We start from the raw sequence: 6000 nt of genomic DNA on the forward strand, positions 1-6000 counted from the left end.
ACTTAAGAAGTTCGAAAGGCAACAATAAAATAAAACCAAGAAAGTTTGGGAGGCCGAGGTGGGCAGATCACCTGAGGTTGGGAGTTGGAGACCAGCGTGACCAACATGGAGAAGCCCCGTCTCTACTAATAATACAAAAATTAGCTGGGCATGGTGGTGCATGCCTGTAATCCCAGCTACTCAGGAGGCTGAGGCACGAGAATCGCTTGAACTAGGGAGGCAGATTTTGCGGTGAGCCGAGATCGTGCCATTGCACTCCAGCCTGGGCAACAAGAGCAAAACACTGTCAGAGAGAGAGAGAGAGAGAGAGAGAGAGAGAGAGAGAGAGAGAGAAGCTATAATTAGAATTCGTTCAACAAATGTTTATGAAGCACCAGCTATGTGGTAGGCACTGGAAATATAGCAGCAAATTAGAAACAAATCCCTTGTCTCATGGAATTTACGTTCTAGTTAGGAAAGACAGAAAATAAAAAAGTAAAAGCTGTAATATAAGTAATTTGTAGTAGTGAAGTGCAGCAAGGAGCAGCGTTCTCAATAGAAGCACAGACAACCATGTGAAATATACTTACATAGTAATGTTGAGGCAGTTGGGAGGGGTGGTTAATAATTTCAGAGACTTGGAATGGGGCCAGTAATAACTTCTTTAGTTATATTAGGATTGGCTAGGGCAGGTGGGTCAGGAGGAGAGTGAGACCACGTTCCCTAAATGTTTTGCACCCTATACCTTAATGAGCTCTGTTTGTCAGCAGAGGTACAGCCTGCATCCATCACAGGTGCATCCTGCAGGGCAGCCTGGCAGTTCTCAAGGCAGTGACCAAGTGGTGATGCAAAGTACAGGGAAGGGACAGCAATGGCATCTCTTATTATTGAAATCAAAGGATTCTGGGTTAAACGTAGCAGTCATTCAAGACATCTGGACCAGGCTTTGAATTCAGGCACTGGGGTATCATGTGGTACAGGTGGAGGAATGTCATGTTATGTATGAAACCACTACAAGTCCCTATGGACTACATTCAGACTTTTTACTGACCACACAAATGAACCTCTGGAATGACATTGTGGCAGGAATCTTAGCCATACTGGCCTTTCTGTTTCTTCAACATGCTCTTCTCATTTCTACCTCAGGGCCTTTGTACTTTCTGGAATAATCTTCTGTACCTTTGCAATATTTCAACTCAAGTATCGGCTCTGTAAGATAGGCCTTCTTTGAGCACACTAAGTAAGCCCTCAGCCACTCTCTATCACTTCCCCTTGCTTAATATTCTCTTTATTAATTTTTAATTTTGTGAGTACATAGTAGGTGTATATATATGTTTTGATATATATATACACACACATAAAACATATATATGTTTTGATACAGGCATACAATGTGTAATAATCACATCAGGGTAAATGGGGTATCCATCCCCTCGGACATTTGTCCTTCATGTTACAAATAATCCAGCTATACTCTTTTAATTATTTTTAAATATACAATTAAATTATTGACTATAGTTGCCCTGTTGTGCTATCAAATACTAGATCTGATTCATTCTTTCTATTTTTTGTACCCATTAACCATTCCTATTTTCCACTCCCACTTTCACTACCCTTCCCAGCCTCTGGTAATCACCCTCCTACTCCCTATGTCCATGTGGTTGAGTGTTTTAATTTTTAGCCCCCATGAATAAGAACATGTGAAGTTTGTCTTTCTATGCCTGGCTTATTTCACTTAACACAATGTTTTTTTTTTTGAGAGAGGATCTCTCTCTGTGGCCCAGGCTGAAGTGCAGTGGTGTGATCACAGCTCACTGCAGCCTCAACCTCCCAGGATCAAGCAATTCTCCCACCTCAGCCCCTGAGTAGCTGGAACTACAGGAGCATGCCACCACACCAGGCTAATTTTATTTTATTTTATTTTTTGTAGAGGTGGAGTCTCACCATGTTGCCCAGGCTGATCTCAGACTCCTGGGCTCAAACAATACTCCTACCTTGGACTCCCAAAGTGCTGGGAGTACAGGGATAAGCCACCATGCTTGGTAGATTTCATTCTTTTTATGGCTGACTAATACTCAATTGTATACATGTAACATTTTCTTTATCGATTCATCAGTGAGTGGACACAGGCTCCTTCCAAATCTTGGCTATGGTGAGTAGTGCTGCAATAAACATGGGAGTGCAGATATCTCTTCGATATACCAATTTCATTCCTTTTGGGCATATACCTAGCAGTGATATTGCTGGATCCTATGGTAGTTATATTTTTAGTTTTTTGAGGAACCTCCAAACCATTCTCCATAGTGACTCTACTAATTTACATTCCCACCAACAGTGTATGAAGGTTCTCTTTTCTCCACATCCTTGCCAGCATTTGTTATTGCCTGTCTTTTGGATGAAAGCCATTTTAACTGGGGTGAGATGATATCTCACTGTAGTTTTTTATTTGCATATCTCTGATGATCAGTGATGTTGAGCACCTTTTCATATACCTGTTTGCCATTTGTATGTCTTCTTTTGAGAAATCTCTATTCAAATCTTTTGCCCATTTTTAAATTGGATTATTAGATTTTTTTTTCTATAGAGCTGTTTGAGCTCCTTATATATTCTGGTTATTAATCCCTTGTCAGCTGAGTAGTTTGCAAATATTTTCCCCCATTCTGTGGGTTGTCTTGTCACTTTGCTGATTATTTCCTTTGCTGTGAAGAAGCTTTTTAACGTGAAGTGATCCCGTTTGTCCATTTTTGCTTTGGTTGCCTGTGCTTGTGGTGTATTCCTCAAAAGATGTTTGCCCAGATTGATGACCTAGAGAGTTTCTCTGCATTAGTCCATTTTCACACTGCTGTAAAGAACTACCTGAAACTGGGCACTTTATAAAGAAAGAGGTTTAATTGACTCATATTTCCACATGGCTGGGGAGGCCTCAGGAAACTTACAATCATGGTGGAAGAGGAAGGGGAAGGAAGGCACGTCTTACACAGGGACAGGAGAGTGGGGGTGGGAATTGCCAAACACTTTTGAACCATCAGATCTCATGAAAACTTACTCACTGTCATGAGAACAGCATGGGGGAAACTGCCCCCAAGATCAAGTCACCTCCCACCAGGTCCCTCCCTTGACATGTGAGGATTACAATTTGAGATGAGATGAGATTTGGATGGGGTCACAGAGACAAACCATATCATTCTCCAATGTTTTCTTTTAGCAGTTTCATAGTTTGAGGTCTTAGATTTAAGTTTTACTCCATTTTCCTTTGATTTTTGTATATGGTGAGAGATAGAGGTCTAGTTCATTCTTCTGTGAACAGATATCCAGTTTTCCCAGCAATATTTATTGAAGAGATTGTCCTTTCCCCATTGTAACTTCTTGGCACCTCTACTGAAAATGAGTTCACTGCAGGTGTATGGATTTGTTTTTAGGTTCTCTATACTGTTCCATTGGTCTATGTGTCTGCTTTTATGCCAGTGCTATGCTGTTTGGGTTACTATAACTCTGTAATATAATTTGAAGTCAGGTGATGTGATTCCTCTAGTTTTGTTCTTTTTGTTCAGAATAGCTTTGGCTATTCTGGGTCTTCTGTGGTCCCATATAAATTTTAGGATTTTTCTTTTCTTTTTGCTATTTCTGTGAAGAATGTCATTAGTATTTTGGCAGGGATTGCATTGAATCTGTAGATTGCCTTGGGTAGTATGGACTTTTTAACAATATTGATTCTTCCAGTCCTTGAACATGGAATATCTTTCCATTTTTTGGTGTCCTTTTTAATTGCTCGCATCAATGTTTTATACTTTTCATTGTAGAGATCTTTCACTTTTTTGGTTAGTTCCTAGATATTTTATTTTATTTGTAGGTATTGTAAATGGGATTCCTTTTTTGATTTCTTTTTCAGGTTGTTCACTGTTGACATATAGAAATGCTACTGATTTTTATATGTTGATTTGTATCCTGCAACTTTACTGAATTTGTTTATCAGTTCTAATAGTTTTTTTTGGTGGAGTCTTTAGGTTTTTCCTAATATAAGATCATATAATTTGCGAAAAAGGATAACTTGACATCCTCCTTTCCCATTTGGTTGCCTCTTATTTGCTTGAGGCAACCAAATGGGAAAGGAAGAAGTCAAGTTACCCTTTTATTCAACATAATACTGGGAGTCCTAGCTAGAGCAATTTGTCTGGTGGCTCTAGCTAGGATTTCCAGTACTATGTCAAATAACAGTGGTGATAGTGGGCATACTTGTCATGTTCCAGATCTTAGGTAAAAGGCTTTCAGTTTTTCCCCATTCAGTATGATACTAGCTGTGAGTCTGTCATATGTGGCTTTTATTATGTTGAAGTATGTTCCTTCTATATCTAGTTTTTTTAGGGTTTTATCATAAAGGCATGTGGAATTTTATCAAATTCTTTTTCAGCATCAATTGAAATGATCATATGTTTTTTGTCCTTCACTCTGTTGATATAATGTATCACACTGAATGACTTGTGTATGTTGAACTACCCTTCCATTCCTGGGATAAATCACACTTGGTCAGGATGAGTGATATTTTTAATTTATTGTTGAATTCAGTTTGTTAGTATTGTATTGAGAATTTTTGCACCAATGTTCATCGGGGATGTTGGCCTGTAGTTTTCTTTTTTTTGTGTATCTTTTTCTGGTTTCGGTCTCATGGAATGAGTTTGTAAGTATTCCCTCCTCCTCTATTTTTTTGGAATAGTTTGAGTAGGATTGGTATTAGTTCTTTAAGTGTTTGGTAAAATTCAGCAGTGAAGCTATCAGGTCCCATGCTTTTCTTTACTGGGAGATGTTTTATTATACCTTTGATCTTATTAACAGTTATTGGTCTGTTCATGTTTTGGATTTCTTCATGGTTTAATATTGGTAGTGTATGTGTCTAGGAGTTTGGCAATTTCTTCTAAGTTTTCCAGTGTATTGGCAGATAGTTGCTCATAGTAGCTACTGATAATCCTCTGAATTTTTGTGGTATCAGTTGTAATGTCTCCTTTTTCATCTCTGATTTTATTTGGGCTTCTCTATTTTTTTCTTAGTCGGACTAAAGGTTTTTCAGTTTTGTTTAACTTTTCAAAACATTGACTATTTCATTTATCTATTATATTGTTTACTTCATTTCAGTTTCATTTATTTCTGCTCTCATTTTATTATTTCTTCTACTAATTTTGGGTTTGGTTTGCTCTTGCTTTTCTAGTTCTTTAGGATGCATCATTAGATTGTTTATTTAAAGTTTTTCTAATTTTTTATGTAGGCACTTATAGCTATAAACTTCTCTGTTAGTACTGCTTTTGCTGTATCCCATTGGCTTTGGTATGCTGTGTTTCCATTATCATTTGTGTCAATAAATTTTTCAGTTTGCTTCTTAATTCTTTCATTGACCCACTGGTTGTTCAGGCACTTATAGCTATAAACTTCTCTGTTAGTACTGCTTTTGCTGTATCCCATTGGCTTTGATATGCTGTGTTTCCATTATCATTTGTGTCAATAAATTTTTCAGTTTCCTTCTTAATTCTTTCATTGACCCACTGGTTGTTCAGGAACATATTTTTCAACTTCCATATTTTAAATTTCCATGACAACTTAACACTGATTGCATAAACAAACTAACAAGCAAAAAGAAAACTAATAAAACTCTACATTTTAGCACTGTCCCTCCTGCTTTTTAACTTTTCATTGTTTCTATTTATATCTTATTTTACTGCCTATGTCTTGAAACATAGTTGTAGTTATTATTTTTATTAGTTCATCTTTTAGTCTTTCTACTTAAGAGTAGTTTACACACCACAGTTACGTTGTTATAACATTCTGTGTTTTTCTGTGTATTCACTATTGCAAGTGAGTTTTGTACCTTCACATGATGTCTTATTGCTCATTGATTTCCTTTTCTTTCTTTTTTTTTTTTATTATACTTTAAGTTCTAGGGTACATGTGCACAACGTGCAGGTTTGTTACATAGATTTCCTTTTCTTTCTGATTAAAGTACTCCCTTTAGCATCTCTTGCAGGACAGATCTGG

The sequence above is a fragment of the Theropithecus gelada genome, chromosome X (assembly GCF_003255815.1).
Source record: "Theropithecus gelada isolate Dixy chromosome X, Tgel_1.0, whole genome shotgun sequence".
Lineage (NCBI taxonomy): Eukaryota > Metazoa > Chordata > Mammalia > Primates > Cercopithecidae > Theropithecus > Theropithecus gelada.